The sequence below is a fragment of the Schistocerca piceifrons genome, chromosome 3, assembly GCF_021461385.2.
Source record: "Schistocerca piceifrons isolate TAMUIC-IGC-003096 chromosome 3, iqSchPice1.1, whole genome shotgun sequence".
Taxonomy (NCBI): Eukaryota; Metazoa; Arthropoda; class Insecta; order Orthoptera; family Acrididae; genus Schistocerca; species Schistocerca piceifrons.
Genome location: NC_060140.1, coordinates 605835348 through 605856239, shown reverse-complemented (window position 1 = coordinate 605856239; position 20892 = coordinate 605835348).

The following is a 20892-nucleotide window of genomic DNA, read 5'->3' as shown; positions in this document are numbered from 1 at the left end:
CACTCCAGTGTCAAACCTACTACTCACCCTATAACTGAGTGATACATTTGGCCGCATGTTAAGTGAGACTGCAAGCTGTGGACGAGGGTCTGTGTACTGTGCCAGAATGTAAAACTATCCAGCACACTCAGCCCCTGCTAGTCACCTTCCAGGTACTGCAGAGACACTTCCAGTATGTTTATGTGGACCTCATCAGTACCCTTCACGCATCCAGCAATTACTATTACCTCCTCTCCATTGTTGAGCAGGAAACACTTTGGGTAGAGGCTACCTCCATCCAAGATGACACTGCTGAACCAGTTGCCAGAGGTCTTGTGTCTACCTGTTTTGCACATTTTGGCTGGCCTGCATCCACAACTGTGGATCAAGGTAGGCAATTCCTTGCTGTTCGCCAAACTGTGTAAACTATGCAGCATCACCCAGTACAGAACCACCGCCTACCCCCCTCAAGCTAATGGGCTTGTTGAGAGGTGGCATCACACCCTAAAGTCTGCTCTTATGTGCCAAGGGGATGACTGGTCAGACCCACTCCCATCGATGCTGCTGTTCGCCAAACTGTGTAAACTATGCAGCATCACGCAGTACGGAACCACCGCCTACCCCCCTCAAGCTAATGGGCTTGTTGAGAGGTGGCATCACACCCTGCAGTCCGCTCTTATGTACCAAGGGGATGACTGGTCAGACCCACTCCCATGGATGCTGCTGGGCATCTGCACTGTGCATAAAGATAAACGAGATCTCAGTGCCTCAGTAACCGAGATGTTGTACAGTGAGACTCTATCCCTCCTTGGTGATTTCATCTCTTCTGACTGCCCCCCTCCCCCCCCTTCCCTTGCCAGTCTCCATTCCCAGCTTGGTTGGCAATATCCAGCGTCACATTGCCAACCTTCATGTTCCCCACTTCCCTCCGTCCCATACACCACCTAAAATTTGCATCTCTAAAGACCTAGCCACATGCAACCCCATCATGCTGCATGTTGATACCCTCCTTACTGCACTTGAGCCCCTATTCTCAGGCCTGCATAGAGTTGTCTGATGTGGCACCAAAACCTATGACATTCTGGTTAATGGCCAACCAGTCATGGTCTCCATCGACCAACTGAAACTTACCTGGTATCTCATCAATGAGGCCCCTGATATAGACTGTATCCCCACAGTGACTTTCCCCCTACTCCCAACCGTCCTCCCTTTTTGACTGTGTCCCATCCTTTCCAGCCACTACTCGATGTATGCTGCTTCCACCTGGAGGATTTTAACCTCACAGTTATAGAAAAGGAGCTGGTAGTCAAAGAGAGCCATGATGACTCCATGGTCTTGCCTGAGTCCCTAATACACCATTTGCGGGAAGTTCTCACCTTACCTGATAACGTCGACCCCACAACTCTGCACACGCATTTCACTGATGATGGCTGCCTGGCTATCTCCACTACTTGCCTGCCCCCTCCAGACAGTGAGCACTTCACGGATTCGCCCAATGTGCACATACTGGGTGATACATCTTCTCCACTTACCCCTCCCATACTGACTTACATGGGCTGCACAATCCACCCACCCGCTCTTTTTCCCATTTTCATGACTATCAACTTTACATCCTACACCAGGCCACCCTAACTGGCACCCCCCAGTCATTGCCTCCACACTGTCTGTGGCAACATTAGCATTGCTGGCCAAAGAAAACAACTCACAGTCTTATCTCTGATTTTTGATGGTGGCAGAGTGTTATGTTGTATACCCATGAATGTATTGAGTTTCTATAAAATAAAGTGTGCTATATATTCCATACCACTGTGTTGTCTATTATTTGCTATCACTATGTGCTGGAGTTTCACAGATATAAAAATATTCTGCATATGGAATTCATTTCCGAGCAATTTCTGTACTAGTTTAAGAGAAGCCATCAGTTTAAGAAAAGCTTAAAGGATTTATTGGTGGCCAACTCCTTCTACTCCATTGATGAATGTCTCAGTAGAACCAACTGACTTGTGTGTGTGTATATACAGGTACAATATAGCTTCTGCACAATTTCAGTGCAGTAATGTGTTCATTGTAAATAAGTGTGTGTGTGTGTGTGTGTGTGTGTGTGTGTGTGTGTGTGTGTGTGTGTAAGTACAATCTAACTTCTTATTACCTATAAATAAATAAAAAACTTTTTTATTTTAAATTCAATGCATTAGTATTTGTAAAATGATTCTTTCATATAGCGTTCATTAAAAAATTATGACCATGCCACTTGGGACCAGTGGAACGATACATTAGCTTTTTTGTTTGAGTTGTAAATATTTCTCATGTATTGTTGTTTTTCTGACATGTTCTACATCCTGGAGGACCTCCTCACTACAGATCAATTGGAATGGAAGTAAATCTAATCTAATCTAATCTAAGCTCCTGTTACATTAGTGCTAACCCACACCTTGAACTTGTTAAGCTTTTCCTTCCTGGTCTTTGTGTGCAACTTGTGTCTTGTTTTGTGAGATGGGCTCTGTAGTTAGTGTTACCAATACGTATTTACTCACAACCTCCAACACACTGGAACTAATGGTGATTTGTGGACTGAGACTGTAGCCTTGCAGTGCCTCCTGGAGATTTTGACTAGTGAAGAAGGCTGATCAAATCCAATCATGTGATGTAGTCCTGATATTAAGGCTGAAAACTGTAGTCGCAACTAGGCTAAATCTTTTCACAATCAGTTGGTAAAAGTTTCTAAATGGATTCCTCTTGTTTTCTTTATTGTGTAATGTTATTAACAATGCTTCCATCACAAAACACAACCATTTTTCTTAGAAGTTCTTGTAGCATATTATCCTACATGAAAATGACACTGGCATTGTTTGTACTGCTCCTCGTTACTGACAAAGTTGTGATCAAAGTTTATGAATACAGATAATTGTAACAGAAGTATGAAATACTTTCTGCATAAAACACAGGGTTATTTGGAAGAAACAAAGACTATTTTGCTACAGATATATATTTACTGAGAACAATGCTCATTTTCTAACCATTTAAGTGTTGTGAAATTATGAGAAAGGTTATAAAAGAATTGTAGGTACTGTGAAAATATGAATATATCCATCTGTTTATGAACATGTTTGTAATGTTATAATTCCCTGTGCGGCTATGGAATTAGCCGTGAGAAAGTACCACAATGAGATGATGACTTACAGTTTGTGGGTTTTCATTCTATACTAGTTTTCTGTTTTTAATAGATATGTTAGCTCTCTTTGGTGATATCAGTTACACCACAAGTGCAGGTGAGTAGTTTTTTTTTTTTTAATTTTTTTCTCAAGAACCACTTGAACAGGCCCAGTAGACAGATCTCTTACTACTCAATGCAGTCTTCACTTAGAAGACCCACGATAACAAGTTTCTGAGCCTTTTGAGTGAGAGAGCAAGCTATGTCAATCAGTGGCATTCTGTTACCAAGAAGCATCACAGCTTATGTTCTGTATGATCTTGCAATGAGTTTTGTGCAAACTGTTGTCAGGTGATTTTACATTTCATCAGTTTTCCAAATATCATTGATCTACAACGGAATATACTAATCCAAATAAGGATAGCTTTATTGCCATAGTGAGGTATGCTGCCTTGTGCATGTTGTTATTTTGGTACTAAAATCAGGTGAATTGTCAGTCAGTCATCACTTCCAGGTAATTCATATTGCTCGAGTGAGGCATAGGTCTGCTGTAGATGATGAAGTGTGAAAACATTTGCAATGCTTCTCACTTTTCTCCACCTGCTGCTACCTGAATGTCAGCCTCTTATTACTTCAAAACACAAAATGCTGACGGCTGGCACATTAAAGAACTACTTCATCCACAGGGTAATCTTGGAAGTAGGTGAAGATCACTGTGTTTTTTTAAAAAAATATTGATATCAGTTATTATCTGACTGTATTGTTTATCACTGAAGATTTTACTGGAGTGCAATGAAATAAGGTTATTAAGAGAGCATGGTAGGCTGAACTGGGTTAGAATGTGATGCATAGAGATGTGAAACACATTCTTTTACATTGTTCTTTGCACTTATGGCTAGGCCAAGAAAAGACAGGGCACTGGTGATGTCCTGACCATGTTCAGCACATGTAACATTTCTGGCCTGTGCCCACAGCTTGTGGTGATAGGAGTTGAACTTTGGTTACTGTTGTGGGAAAAATTCCACCCATCAGTCATTAGTGAAAGTTTCAGTGAAAATACCAATTAGGTTTATATTACATCTCCTTCTTGTCATGAGCTCTCACATGATGGAACATAGCAAGCTGGAATTACTCCTTATTTGACCACTAGGATAATTTGTCACTCATCTTGCCCTGGGATTCCCAATATTTCTCCTAGAACCAGTCCTACTCATTCTATTTGCTTGGTTATCTCATATGGGTGGATATCTTGCATCAGAATTTCTTACATTTTCATTTTCTATCTGCCTGACCCTTTCTACCTTTACCACAAAATTTGGAAAATCACTAATATTACTTCTGGGAGCTGACAAAAGCAGTTATTTTGTTATTTGAGGAAATTCTTTCTCTAACCCTACAATTACTGATTCACTACTTAATTCTTTGCCGAAACACTTAATCCTATTAATCCAGTATTGACAGAAACTTTTAATAGTTCCTTTCCTGGCATCATATCTCTCACTGTCTATTATGATTTAAGTGGCACAATGTGGAGTGTGACTTTGATCATATGTAACTGATAGCAAGAAGAGGGTATCATTTAGTCATGGAGATGGCACAATAGCCTCATCTGGTTGGGGAACTACATTAATTTCCATGGGTCAAAGAAAGTGCAGGAGGACATGAGTCTAAGCTGTAGTGATCAAGATGTATATCCTGTATATTCTTCCAAATTTTTAGGCCTCTACATCTACAATAAATTAAATTGGTTGTGCCATATTCTGGACTTAAGAAAAAGACTTAGTTCAGCAACTTATGCACTACATTTTGTAGCAGTGACTGCAAATACTAACACTGTTAAGGCTGCTTATTTTGGCTATTTTCATTCATTGTTGTCATATGACATAATGTTTTGGGGAAATCAACCAGTGGCAAATAAAATATTTGTCACTCAGAAATGAGTACAATCTGAATTCTAAGTGGAGTGAATAGAAATCATGCATGCAGAAATCTTTTTAAAACACACAAAATATTAACAGTGACCTCACAATATATTCTACCCCTTAAGTCCTTTTTAATTAAGAACCTACCTATGCACAAAACCTACAGTGACTATGATGGCTATGACACAAGATCAACTTGTATGTGGATTGAAAAAATTTGAGCCCAGTACAAACAGGTATACACTACTCAAGCAAAAAAGTGTTTAATGCACTTCCTATAGACATAAAAAGTTTTACTAGTGTAATGCCACAGTTTAACAGTAAATTAAAAGAATATCTTCTCAAACACTCTTTTTACTCTCTTGATGAGTTCTTAGACATCAACACTTCTAAATTGTAGGTCAGATATGGTACACTGACTTGTAATATTTGCTGTTACCACTTTCTAACTGAACATGATGACCTATGTCAGAATAACAATGTACTTGATTTCTAGAAAAGTTATAACTTAATGTGTGGTAACTGTAATTTATTGTTGTATTGTTTTATATCTCTGTTTTACCTTAGGAAGTGCCTAAGCTTGTAACATATTTTGTTCCTTTACATATATTGCAACTTGTTTCTATTAGAATCTATAAGTAAGCTACTGTTCCCATATATAATTATGACTCATTCCACATCCAAATAATTCTCTTGTATACTGGATCCATGGAACACAAATAAATAAATAAATAAATAAATAAAATAAATCACCATTCCAAAATTCACTCAGAATGTTAGGCTGTTCATTCTTACAGCAGTATGCCTCCATAAATGCCTTACTATAGTATTCCCATGTTTTACAAGACCCTCTAAATTCAGCTGCCTATCAATATGATTCTCCTATTAAATAACTTTGCACAAATGATGTTTTCTCATTATCTAACTACTGTGTAAATCATTGAATAAAATAATAAAATCAAGTAGGTGAATGTTACAATTTCATTCAAAACTGTTGAGCTTCTTACAATTACAAAACTTTGCTAGACACAGAACATACATTATGATATACATATAGGGCTTTATTAAATTTGTTTTCACTTTTAGTAAACTTGGATTCAATTACAACCCAATATTTATCTGTAGTTTCTTTCATTTTGATAACTCTTTTCAATAACAGCCACACACTTGCTTTCCACTTCTCATCCTTCTGTATCTATTCTAGTATTTGAATCTAACTTTCTCAAATTGAGATTGCTATTCATTCTTGTTTAATAATGAATAAAAAAAATATGAGTCTGGGTAAGCTACTATGAACAGCATAGTGAACACAGTTTTGTAGCCAAGATAGACAAGAAGCCCATGCCTACCACAGGAGTACTAGTTTATATACCAACTAGCTCCGCAGATGGTAAAGAGATTGAAGAAATGTATGATGAGATAAAAGAAATTATTCAGATAGGGAAGGGAGATAAAAATTTTATAGTCATGGGGGACTGGAATTCAATAGTAGGAAAAGGAAGAGAAGGAAAAGTAGCAGGTGAATATGGAATGGCGGTAAGGAATGAAAGAGTAAGCTGCCTGGTAGAATTTTGCACAGAGAATATCTTAATCATAGCTAACACTTGGTTTAAGAATCATGCAAGAAGGTTGTATATGTTGAAGAGGCCTAGAGACACTGGAAGGTTTCAGATAGATTATATAATGGTAAGGAATGAAAGAGTAAGCTGCCTGGTAGAATTTTGCACAGAGAATATCTTAATCATAGCTAACACTTGGTTTAAGAATCATGCAAGAAGGTTGTATATGTTGAAGAGGCCTAGAGACACTGGAAGGTTTCAGATAGATTATATAATGGTAAGATTTAGGAATCAGGCTTTAAATTGTAAGACAATCTATTGGTTATCAACTGTAGATTAAAAATGAAGAAAATGCAAAAAGGTGGGAAGTTAAAAAGATCAGACCTGAATAAACTGAAAGAAACCAGAGGTTGTAGAGAGTTTCTGAGAGATCATTATGGAATGATTGAGAAGAACAGGGGAATGAAATACAGTAGAAGAAGAATGGGTGGCTTTGAGAGATGAAATAGTGAAGGCTGCAGAGGATCAAGTAGGCAAAAAGACAAGTTCTAGTAGAAATCCTTGGGTAACAGAAGAGATATTGAATTTAATTGATAAAGGAGAAAACATAAAAAATGCAGTAAATGAAGCACACAAAAAGAAATACAAACATCTCAAAAATGAGATCGACAGGAAGTGCATAATGGCTAAGCAGGGATGGGTATAGGACAAATGTAAGGATGTAGAGGCATGCATCACTAGGGGTAAGAGAGATACCGCCTACAGGAAAATTAAAGAGACCTTTGGGGTAAAGAGAACAACTTGTATGAATATCAAGATTTCACATGGAAAACCAGTTCTAAGCAAAGAAGGAAAGCAGGAAGGTGGAAGGAGTATATAGAGGGTTTATACAAGGTCAGTGTACTTGAGGACAATATTAAGGAAATGGAAGATGATGTAGATGTAGATGAAATGGGAGATATGATACTGCGTGAAGAATTTGACAGAGCACTGAAAGACCTAAGTTGAAACAAGGCCCCAGGAGTAGACAACATTCCATTTAAACTACTGATAGCCTTGGGAGAATGAGCCCTGAAAAAACACTACCATCTGGTGGCCAAGATGTATCTATCAGACAGGTGAAATATCCTCAGAGTTCAAGAAGAATATAATAATTCCAATCCCAAAGAAAGCAGGTGTTGACTGGTGTGAAAATTACCAAATTATCAGTTTAATAAGCCACAGCTGCAAAATACTAACACGAATTATTTACAGGTGAATGGAAGAACTGGTAGAAGCTGAACTTGGGGAAGATCAGTTTGGATTCCATAGAAATACTGGAACACATGAGGCAATACTGACCCTATGAATTATCTTAGAAGATAGATTAAGGAAAGGCAAACCTATGTTTCTAGCATTTGTAGACTTTGGGAAAGCTTTTGACAATGTTGACTGGAATACTTTCTTTCAAATTCTAAAGGTGACAGGGATAAAACACAGGGAGTGAAAGGCAATTTACAATTTGTACATAAACCAGATGGCAGTTATAAGAAACAAGGGGCACAAAAGAGAAACAGTGGTTGACAAGGGAGGGAGACAGGGTTGTAGCCTATCCCTGATGTTATTCAATCTGTATATTGATCAATCAGTAAAGGAAACAAAAGAAAAAATTGGAGTTGGAATTAAAATCCATGGAGAAGAAATAAAAACTTTGACGTTTGCTGATGACATAGTAATTCTGTCAAAGACAGCAAAGGACATGGAAGAGCAGTTGAATGGAATGGACAGTGCCTTCAAAGGAAAATATAAGATGACCATCGACAAAAACAAAATGAGGATAATGGAATGTAGTCGAATTAAATCAAGTGATGCTGAGGTAATTAGATTAGGAAATGAAACACTTAAAGTAGTAAAGGAGTTTTGCCATTTGGGGAGCAAAATAACTGATGATGGTCGAAGTAGAGAGAATGTAAAATATAGACTGGCAATGGCAAGGAAAGCATTTCTGAAGAAGAGAAATTTGTGAACATCGAGTATAGATTTAAGTGTCTGGAAGTCTTTTCTAAAAGTATTTGTACGGAGTGTAGCCATGCATGGAAGTGAAACATGGACGATAAATAGTTTAAAAAAAAAGAGAATAGAAGCTTTCAAAATGCAGTGCTACAGAAGAATGCTGAAGATTAGATTGGTAGATCATGTAATGAATGAGGAGGTATTGAATAGAATTGGGGAGAAGAGGAATTTGTGGCACAATTTGACTAGAAGAAGGAATGGGTTGGTAGGACATAATTTGAGCCATCAAGGGATCACCAATTTAGTATTGGAGGGCAGCATGGAGGGTAAAAATCATAGAGGGAGACCAAGAGATGAATACACTAAGCAGATTCAGAAGGATTTAGGTTGCAGTAGTTACTTGGAAATAAAGAGGCTTGCATAGGGTAGAGTTAAATGGGGATGTGCATCAAACCAGTCCCTGGACTGTAGACCACAACAACAACAACAACAGCAACAACAACAATAATAATATCACAGTACTTACTATGTGAAACTCTTGACATCTCACCAGTAACCTGTCATCCATTTGATTGAGGTAGATTTAATCCAACACTGATTTAGATCCACTATGTCCACAAGGCTCACTTTTAAACAGTACCTTTTTGCCACTAATTCCTACTCCATTTTCACACCCAACAAGCAAGCCCCTTTCACAGTTTTGTCACTAATTTTGAAAAGATTCTGAATAAAAGTTTAAAATTTAAACACTTTACTTTATATTTCTTCTCAACCCTCTTCTGTTGCCTTGCAGTCCATCTCAGATTATCACTTCCAATATTGCATTCTATCTCATCCATCTGCTGTCTTGATTTCTCAAAATTCAGGCTGATCCATTCATGATTGAGCTCATCAAATGTAGTGCTGACCTCCTCTTAATCCTATTGGATGAACCCCATATAGTATGGTGTTGAAATCCCTGAATTTTCACTGATTGTTTTCAAATATGTTGCTACCCATATAGTGTCGTATGCAATCCTGCTAAGCAATGAATTATACATTCCTTCACTTTCTCATGTTAGTTGGTACATTGTCCATTTTATATAGTAAATAATAAGTCGTGCACTTTAAAACTTATAGCTGAACCTTTTTATAAGTTCATTGTTTTATTACTACTCTGTCCCTTCACTGTCACTGTCCCTTCAATTTTAAACAGGATTTAAAAAAAAAAAAATCATAATTCTTGCTTTCAGTGCCAAGGTGGGACTGATCCTCCTTCTGAGACAATGTGTGTAAGGATACTAACCTGGTGGTGGCACTGTAAATCCTTAATGAGATTTCCCACTCTGAAATAGCTTTACTTGGTAGTCTCTCAGTTCAGTAATGAACACAACACCATTGATTTGAGTTGAATATCTTATTACTTTTATTAATATTAAAGCACAGTTCAGCAATGAACAGTTCACAAAAAATCCTCTTCACGTTGTTAATTGTGCCACATGTACAGTACGATTATTAACACTTTGGCGATCGAGTACAAGCACAACTTGGACAACAATCTACATCTATACTATTCAGACCATTGTGAGGTGCATGGCAGATGGTACATCCTATTGTGTGATTTATGAGGATTTCTTCCTGTTCCATTCTCATACGGACTGTGGGAAGTATGATTGTTTGAATGACACTGTACATGCAGTAATTATTCTGATTTTGTGTCCAGGATCCCTATGTGAGTAATATTGTAGTATATTTCTAGAGCCATCATTTAGAGCTGGTTCTTGAAATTTTATTAATAGACTTTCTTGGGTAGTTTACATCTATCTTCAAAGAGTTTTCCAGTTCAGTTTCTTCAGTATCTCTGTGACACTCTCCCTCAGATCAAACAAACCTGTGGCTGTTCATGCTGCCCTTCTCTGTATATGTTCAATATCACCTGTTAGTCCTGTTTGGTACAAATGCTGTGTTCAGAAGATTTTCTTGAAGTGTGAGCCATTTGTCTCTTTAAAGCTGGACCCATATTTTATGAGAACAGTGCACAGACTTCTTGCTACCTGATCTTGACAGATGCTGCCTTTTGCTGTCAATTTCTAAAATAAATAGAAAAGAATTAGAAGAGAATATAATAGCTGCTGTGATGAGTGACAGGACCAATGTGTGCTCACATTGCCATGTGTTTTGTGCATACACTCATTAAGTTTGGTAGTTTGCTGTAATTCTGCTACAATTTTATCATGTTTGCCGAGTGAGAAAGTAATTTGGAAACTTAAGAGTAAGAATTCAATGATTTGGGGCCAGAGGGAGAAATAGCAGAGTGGAAAAACTCTGAACTAGATTCATACTCAGGTAAACTGTCATCTGACACAATTTTTCATTGCTAATATTGTTGGAACTGTAATTACAGTTTAGTTATGCTATATTTGCCCTGAATCTCATCTTCTTTACACATGAATATCATGATGAAGCAGCATCCAACACAGGAATTCAAGATTTATTTGGAGAATATGTGACAATTTACTGGCAAAACAAGCAGGACAAGAAACAAGCAATTATTATCCTGATTGCAACACATCTCTCTGCATTCCAGAATACTTCAGACTTTTCCACACATAAGCAAATTATGTGTGAAATTGCTCAAGAACTCATGTTATAGTTTTTTAATGATAAGTATACTTTCTGCCATTATTATTGTAAAATTTTTAATCTATCAATGAACTAAAATAAAAATGAAAAATAAACCTTTAAGTCTGTTACTTTTTAGTTTGTATTACCCTTTAAGATACAGCTACAATATTATGAAAAGGATTGAGTGCTAATTGCCACTCATTATAAAGAAAACACATTAAGCTCAGACAGGTACAATAAAAAGACTGCTGTACAATTGTCTCTCAACCGAAGCCTTCTTCATAAAGGAAAAGAGAAACACACCAAACACTCACACAAGCAACCATACCTCATGCAATACTACTATCATGCACTTGGCTACTATCTCTGGATGTTTCTGCCAGAATGTGCTGTGTCACATTGAGTGGAAGCTGCAATCTGGGTTGGGGTGGGCAAGTGGGAGGGATAGCAGGGTACAGGCAGGGGGAAGAGGAGTCAGCACTGCCTGTCAAAGCATGCAGGGACTAGGTGGCAGGACAACAAAGAAGGGGAAAAGACTGGTGTATGCATTGGCAGAGAGTGGTACTCAATGATGGTGAGGGGACATACACTGGGAGGAGGTGATAGGACAGAGGGGGCATAAACTTTTGGGCAGAGGGTGTGAAGCTATAGGTTGCCAATGTGACTTTGAGAGCAGAGAATGTGTTTTTAGGACAACTACCATCTGCAAAGTTCAGAAGAGCTGGAAGTACCCACATGGCCTTGGTTGTGAATCAGCCATTGAAATAAAGCATGTCACGCTCAGCTGCATGTTGTGCCAGAGTGTGAGCCACTTTGCTCTTGGAAACAGTTTTATGGTGGCCATTCATACTGGTGGATAGCTGGTTGGTAGTCATACCAATATAAAAAGCTGTACAATGATTGCAGCAGAGCTGGTAAATGACTGGCTGCTGTCAAAGGTGGCCTGGCCTCTGATGGGGTAGGATAAGCCTGGGGCAGGATTGGAATAGAATGTGCAGAGTGGTTCTATTGGGTAGGTCTTGCACCCTGTGGCAAGAAGTTGGGATTGGGAGTCACATAAGAATACACTAGTATATTGTGGAGGTTGGGTGGGTGGCGCAGCACTACTTTAGGAGGGGTGGGAAGTATCTTGGGTAGGATGTCTCTCATTTTAGGATGTGGTTCAGTTGCTGCAGTCGGGGGTGGTACTGAATAATGAAGGGAACACTCCTTTGTAGCTAGCTCTTGAGAGTAGTGGGAGAATTGGAAGTGTGTTGGGATATGGCATGAGAAATCTGTTTGCCGGCTAAGTCTGGGGGATAATGTCCTTCAGTCTCCATCCCACTACCTCTTTCCTCATACACGTTCTTAACACATAACTTCTTCTCCTTTGAAGGAAAGGTATATAAATAAATCTGTGGTATACCCGTGGGCACCTGTATGGCACTGTCCCATACTAAAGTGTTTATGGACCATCTAGAAGAAACCTTCCTAGCCTTCTAAAACCCCAAATCCATGGTCTGCTACAGATTCACTGATGATATATTAATGTTTGAGGTGATATATTCATATTTGGGAGCCAAGGCATCCTAACCTCATTCCTCCACAGCGTCAACACCTTCTTTCTCATCTCCTTCAGCTAAGTCTGCCATCTATACCTGCACACCCACCGTCATCGCAACTGCACAGATATCACTTTGCCGTTCCCCCTCCCTGGCAGTGGAGTTGATCTCAAAAGTTTGTGTATATATTGTCCCAGCTAGTTAAGAACCATTCCCTGCCATGTGGGTTGGGCATAAAACATCTCTGAATCATGTTTTGAATCTTTTCGTGTGAACTAGCAGTTGAAAATTGATCGCATTTTTCCTGAGATATTTCATACACTTTCAACCATGATGGATCCAAAGATAGTTTTTTTTATTACTCTGGAGTAAGATACCAATTGAGTTCCAGTCTATTTTTACCAATTTGTTTCCCTAAGTAATTTGATTTAGTTACTTTAGCAGTCTGTATGCACTTGTTGAATCCCATTAAATCTGTTTGTAAAAAGGTTTATCAGCTTCCTTTAATAACCTTTGAATGTTCACAGATATTATTGTCTATGCACTAGCTGATTATGGAATTTATTAAACACTGGGAATGTCTCATATATTTCTGTTTCATTGACTCAATTAAGTTCTTAAATTAATGAGAGATGGAACTGGGGGATCAATGAAAGGAGAGTTGATCGTAGTGAGCATTGTTTTGGTATGATAGCAGTCAGTCAATACCACATTCCTTTGTATACCTATCACCAAAGGTATGATTTCCCATGAAACTGTCATTTGCCATTAATGTCCGATAAATTATAAATATGTCTCTGGGCCTTACAATGTCTAAGCTTCTCAATTCTCATGACATGGTATTAATTATGGGTTCGTATCATTTCAATGTCTGTTCAGCTCAAGTTTAGTCTTTTAACGGGCACTATTTTTCATTTCTTGTTTAGTAGCAAGGTCACCTTGACAATGACTGGCAAAGATACTAGTGTGATAAGGTCTAAACTATTTTCGGTCCCAATACTCTTTAATAATTCGCATACAGTGAATAAAGTCCTAATTCAACATAAAAGTTTCTGTATTGTCAATAAATCTCTTCACAATCGTAAGTATATGATCATAGCATTTCGTTTAACAGGTACAATCACCATTTACTTGATTATCAATGTTCATACACCCAATCACCTCTAATTGACTCCGTCTCTGAATTTATCCCAAAATAATCTATTCTCCAACACTCCAATGTCTAATCCAGCCCATTATGCTGGAAGTCTTGCAAAACCTTTCACAGACAAGTACTACCCCACAGACCTAATCCACAAACATATTTCCGGTGGCATAACTGGACACACCTGCAATCTTTCTACCACAGCTACCAAGAGCCAGCTGCAAAGGGTGCTCCCTTTATCACCCAATACCACCCTGAACTGGAACAACAGAACTACATCCTCTGTCAAAGCTTTGATTAGCACTTATCACAGCCTGATATGAGGGTCATTCTATCCAAGATCCCTCCCATGCGTCCTAAAGTAATGTTCCACCTCCCACTCACTATCCACAACATTCTAGTTTATCCATATGCCACTTCCAATTCCAACTCCACTCATGCTCATAAATTAAGGATAATGCTGATACATGGTGAAACAACGCTCTGGTGGGCAGTTTGAGGGTTTAAATCACCTCGGTGTCAGACCATGCGGTGCATTTGACCTGCAGTCATCACACGGTGGCGCTGGCAGCAGTCCACATACGCAGAGATGTGTTGGTGCATGTCAGAGTACGGTCCAACGAGTAAGTGTGCAGACGTTTTCAGATGTGCTAATTGTTACTGTGAGTTGAAAATGGCTGAAAGAACACATATTGATGACATTATGAGGGGTAGAATACTAGGACGACTGGAGGCTGGTCAAACACAGCAGGTCGTAACACCAGCCCTCCGTGTGTCACGAAGGTTGGCAGCCCTGCAGCCAAGCGACTAGCGCGAGGTTTGGTGTTCTCGTAAAGATAAGTTATTTTAGATTATAAAACACATAGATTAGTACTAATTACGTGGTAAATAAGTGTATTAGTGTGCCGTTTAAGTGTACCATTAAAGGTTTCATTTCTCTTTACGTAAAACGCGAAAAGACCGTACAGTCGTATTTTCTGTTTACGTTCTGCTGCAGCAAATCTATAGAATTTCGTTTAGTTGTTCCTTTCTCTCTCCAGCAATTTAACTTAGCGTACCTCTTCATTATTTAACTAGCATTTCCGGAAAGTAGCGTAAAGTTTAACTTGTTGTTTCAGAAACTTTGCACTTTTGTTTTTGTTTACACACAGTTGCGTATAGGCCAATTTTGTGTAACCATATTTTCGTGTTTATCTGTAATTTAACTGACTTATTCTTAATAAATTATTACGTTTATCATGAGTGAAAAGTGCTTGACTTGCCGTAGAATTGTTAGGTCGGGGCTTTGGTGTGATGGGTGCTGTAGTTTCTTCCATGTGGGTGACTGTAGTGGCGTGGGAATAGGGGAAGTAAATGAGACTCATCAGTGGTTTTGTAGGATTTGTAGTAGAGATAGGAAGATACTGGAACAGGAGGGGAAAATTGCTGCCCTTCAGGCTGAGTTAGACAAGGCCAGGGGAGATCTTGACAGGTTAAGGAGGGAGAAGGGTAAAGAGAGGTGGGAAGTGGCAACAGGCAACAGGAGGAACAGGCCTAGAACTTTGTCTGACAGCTTTATGGTGAATGTGGAAAATAGATTTGACCTGTTGCTTCAGTTAGAAGCTGGTGAGCCTCAAGCAGTTACAGGTGTAGACAGGGCACAACAAACTTTCAGCAGCAAATTGAAAAGTAAGAATGTAGGGAAATCAGTAAAGAGAAAGAAAGTGTTGTTGTTAGGTAGTTCCCATGGAAGAGGTGTTGGCCAACTCTTGCAGGATGAACTAGGATCAGAATACCAGGTCACCAATTTTTTTAAACCTAGTGCTGGTCTGGAGCAGGTGACAGAGGATTTAGGATCACTTTGCAAAGATTTCACTAAGGAAGACACCGTGGTTATAGTGGGTGGGGCAGCTAACAGTATTGACAGAGATCCTGGGTACAGCGTAGAGTGTGACCTGGCGAAGATTGCATCAGCATCGAGGCATACCAGTGTTGAGTTTGTATCTGTTCTTGGGCGCCATGACCGACCTCATTTGAACTCTTCTGTCAAGAGAGTTAATTTGGAGCTGGAACGGCTGCTCATGTCGGGTGCGGGGTCACACATTGGTGTGGTTCATGTTGATTCTATCAGTAGGTGGGATTATACTAGGCATGGCCTTCACCTCAACAGGAAGGGGAAGGGTAAATTGGCTGGGGAAATAGCAAGAAAGTTAAAGGGGGGAGGCACTGTCATGAGTGGTAAAATACCAGTGGTTATAGGATTCAGAAAAGACCCTTTTTTAGGGTAGGGAGGACAGAAAGAAAACAAATTTTAAGAGAGGTTAGAACTGAGACAAACCTTCAGTTTGAGAAAGAAATCAAAAAACATAATTCCAGCTTATTACATCAACATAAACAGCCATTGGTTAAGAATTTTCAACTGTCAGCAGATATTTTAACTCCACCCAATTTTAAGTCAGTCAATGTGAAATGTCAGCTATCTTTATTGCATCAAAATATTCGAGGACTGAGAAATAAAATTAATGAATTAACTATCTGCATAGATGAATTAGAGTCTTCAAACCCAGCTGATATAATCTGCCTCTCTGAACATCATGTGACCACTGGTATAGAACTTTTTAAGTGTTACAGGGTTTAGGTTAGCATCTCATTTTTGTAGATCAGTAATGGAGAAAGGAGGAGTTGCCACATTCATCAGGAACTGTCATAAATTTAAGAACATAGACATTCATAAATTTTGCCTAGAACAGCATATGGAAGGATGTGCAACAGAATTAGATTTTCACAAAAAATCTTTCATAATATTAAGTGTATATCGAGCACCTGCAGGTAACTTTAATCTGTTTGTAAACCACCTTGAAGCTGTACTGGCCCATTTAACAACCAAAAACAAAGAAATAGTGGTTGCTGGTGATTTCAATGTAGATTTCCTTAAAGACTCTCCCAATAAGAACCTATTTGAGTTAGTAACACTATCATTCAACTTAATTCCCACAGTAAAGTTCCCCACTAGGATAACCACTTGCTCACAAACAGCCATTGATAATATCTTTATAGAAAAGTCAAATGAACAAAATTATATTACAAAACCAATAGTCAATGGCCTCTCAGACCATGACATGCAGTTCTTTCTGTTAAATGTTAATACTGAACAGGATATAAAATCTGTTAAATCTGAGCTCAAGAGGGTAATCAGTAAGCCAAAAATTGATTATTTTAGGACACTCCTCAGAGACATTCACTGGACTGATGTTTACAGTGCTCATGGCATGAATGAAAAATATAACATTTTTGCTAATAAAGTGCTTACCTTATTTGAACACTGCTTTCCCCCAAAACTTACCAAGGTTAGAGCAAAGTCTACAAAGAAGCCATGGATTACTCGAGGAATAGGGGTATCTTGTAAAACAAAAAGAAAACTGTATCTGTCAATCCGAAACATTTCCAATGTTGATGCTATAGCACATTATAAGAAATACTGCAAAATATTAAAGACTGTAATACGGATGTCAAAGCAAATATATTACAAGGAAAAGATAGTCATATCAGATAACAAAATAAAGACAATATGGGATATAGTGAAGGAGGAGACTGGTAGAACCAGACATGAAGAGGAACAAATAGCATTAAGAGTAAAAGATGCATTGGTGACAGATGTGTATAGTGTTGCAGAACTTTTTAACAAACATTTTATAACTGTTACTGAAAAGATGGGGTTGTCAGGTTCGGTAGATGCTGCTATGGATTACCTTAGACCAGACATTTCAAGTAACTTCCATAATATAAATTTGACCCTCACTACCCCAACAGAAATAACGTCCATCATAAAATCTTTAAAATCAAAAACATCTAGTGGGTATGATGAAATATCAACAAAGTTAATTAAAGAATGTGATTCTGAGCTAAGTAACATATTAAGCTATCTGTGTAACCAGTCGTTTATCAGTGGAATATTTCCCGAATGGCTGAAATATGCTGAAGTTAAGCCACTGTTTAAGAAGGGAGATAAAGAAATAGCATCAAATTTCCGTCCAATTTCACTGTTGCCAGCATTCTCAAAAATTTTCGAAAAAGTAATGTACAGTCGTCTTTATAACCATCTTATCTCAAATAACATACTGTCAAAGTCACAGTTTGGATTTCTAAAAGGTTCTGATATTGAGAAGGCTATCTACACTTACAGTGAAAATGTACTTAATTCATTAGACAAAAAATTGCAGGCAACTGGTATATTTTGTGATCTGTCAAAGGCATTTGACTGTGTAAATCACAATATCCTTTTAAGTAAACTAGAATATTATAGTGTAACAGGAAATGCTGCAAAATGGTTCAAATCTTATATCTCTGGCAGGAAACAAAGGGTGTTATTAGGAAAGAGACATGTATCAAGCTATCAGGCATCATCCAACTGGGAACTAATTACATGTGGGGTCCCACAAGGTTCCATTTTGGGGCCCTTACTTTTTCTTGTGTATATCAATGACCTTTCATCAGTAACATTACCAGATGCCAAGTTTGTTTTGTTTGCTGATGATACAAACATTGCAATAAATAGCAAATCAAGTGTAGTCTTAGAAAGATCAGCCAATAAAATATTTGTGGACATTAATCACTGGTTCCTAGCCAATTCTTTGTCACTAAACTTTGAAAAAACACACTACATGCAGTTCAGTACTTGTAAGGGGTGTCCCAAGAGTATATGTCTAACATATGATGACAAGAAGATAGAAGAAGTGGACGGTGTTAAATTCTTGGGATTACAGCTTGATAATAAATTCAACTGGGAGGAGCACACCACAGAACTGCTGAAGCGTCTTAACAAATCTCTGTTTGCAATGCGAATTTTGTCAGACATAGGGGATATAAAAATGAAAAAGCTGGCATACTATGCTTACTTTCATTCCATAATGTCATATGGGATTATTTTCTGGGGTAATTCATCAAGCCAAGCTAAAGTTTTCCGGGCACAAAAACGTGCAGTAAGAATTATATGTGGTGTGAACTCAAGAACATCCTGCAGAAGCCTGTTTAGGGAACTAGGGATACTAACTACAGCTTCCCAATATATTTATTCCTTAATGAAATTTGTCATTAAAAATATATCACTTTTTCAAACCAACAGCTCAATTCATGGAATCAATACTAGAAATAAGAATAATCTTCACAAGGATTTAAAGTCACTTAGTCTTGTACAAAAAGGTGTGCATTATTCAGGAACACACATTTTCAATAACTTGCCAGCAGCCATAAAAAGCTTAACAACCAATGAAATTCAGTTTAAGAGAAGCCTAAAGGGTTTATTGGTGGCCAACTCCTTCTACTCCATTGATGAATTTATTAGGAAAACCAACTGATTTGTATATAAGTACAACATAACTTCTGCACAATTTCAGTGCAGTAATGTGTTCACTGAAAATTTGTGTGTGTGTGTGTGTGTGTGTGTGTGTGTGTGTGTGTGTGTGTGTGTGTAAGTGTGTAAGTATAATCTAACTTCTGCACCATTTCAGTGCAGTAATGTGTTCATTGTAAATAAGTATTACAGTAGTTGTATTACATGTTTCTTACCTTATAAATAAATAAAAAACTTTTTTATTTTAAATTCAGTGCAATAATATTTATAAAATGACTCTTAGTGTTCATTAAAAAATGACGATCATTCCACTTGGGACCTGTGGAATGGTACATTAGCTTATTTGTTGTAGTTGTAAATATTTGTCATGTATTGTTGTTTTTCTGACATGTTCCACATCCTGGAGGACCTCCTCACTACGGATCAATTGGAATGAAAGTGAATCTAATCTAATCTAAAAGATTATGGCAATGACTCCAGCAGACAGAAAATGTGTCCAGGCGCTACAGCACAGGATGTCCACAGTGTACAACACCACAAGAAGACCGATATCTCACCATCAGTGCCTGCAGACAGCCACAGAGTACTGCAGGTAGCCTTGCTCAGGACCTTGCTGCAGCCACTGGAGTCCAGGCATAGTCTGAACAGTGATTCTTGCCGGGTTTTCATCTGGCGTGAACCAGGAACCACATACCAACCCCTTAATGTCCTTGAAAGGGACCTGTATGGAGATCATGGTTTGATGGTGTGGGGTGGGATTAAGATTGGTGTACGTACACCCCTGCATGTCTTTGACAGAGGAACTGTAACAGGTCAGGTGTATCGGGACATCATTTTGCACCAGTATGTCTGAATTTTCAGGGGTGCAGTGGGTCCCACCTTCCTCCGGATGGATGATAACACATGGCCCCACCAAGCTGCCATTGTGGAGGAGTACCTTGTGCTGTTGCACGACAATGCATGGCCACATGTCAGTCAATAAACCAAGGAAGTGATCACAAAACTCGCATGGACAACACTGAAACACCCATCTTACAGCCCTGACCTGGCTCCATGTGACTAACATCTCTTTGGGAAACTGAAAGACTCTCTTCGTGGAACAAGGTTTGAAGATGATGGCTCCCATGTGCATGCTACCACACAGTGGCTCCAACAGGTTGGTCCAGAATTTTACAATGTGGGTATACAGGCGCTGGTTCTAATATGGCATAAGGCAGTTGAGAGGGATGGAAATTATGTGGAGAAATGAAAATATTGTGCCTAAAGGATGTATCTATACACTGTAAAACTTTCAAACATGTAGAATAAAAGATGGATTTAAAACATAGTGTGCATTTCTTTTGATGTGACTCTCATATGATCCAACATTCATTAGTACACTTACGTCACCATAACCAGGTTTATTATGCTAGCCAGGCTCTTTCTGTTAAGCTGTGTAACTTGTTAATGAACAAGATATTGGGTTTGTTTCTTGTAGCTGTCATTTTGGATAGAACATTGCATCATATTTTGGGACTGCAAGTGGGACAGTATTATTTCTTGTTCTAATGCTTCAGCTGATAACTGCTGAAGCACTCTACCCTCTTTTTCGCAGCCAAGACATAAAATCCTGAATGAGCAAACTAATTAAAACATTTGCACTTTTCCATTTAGTAGTATTACTTTCAAAAT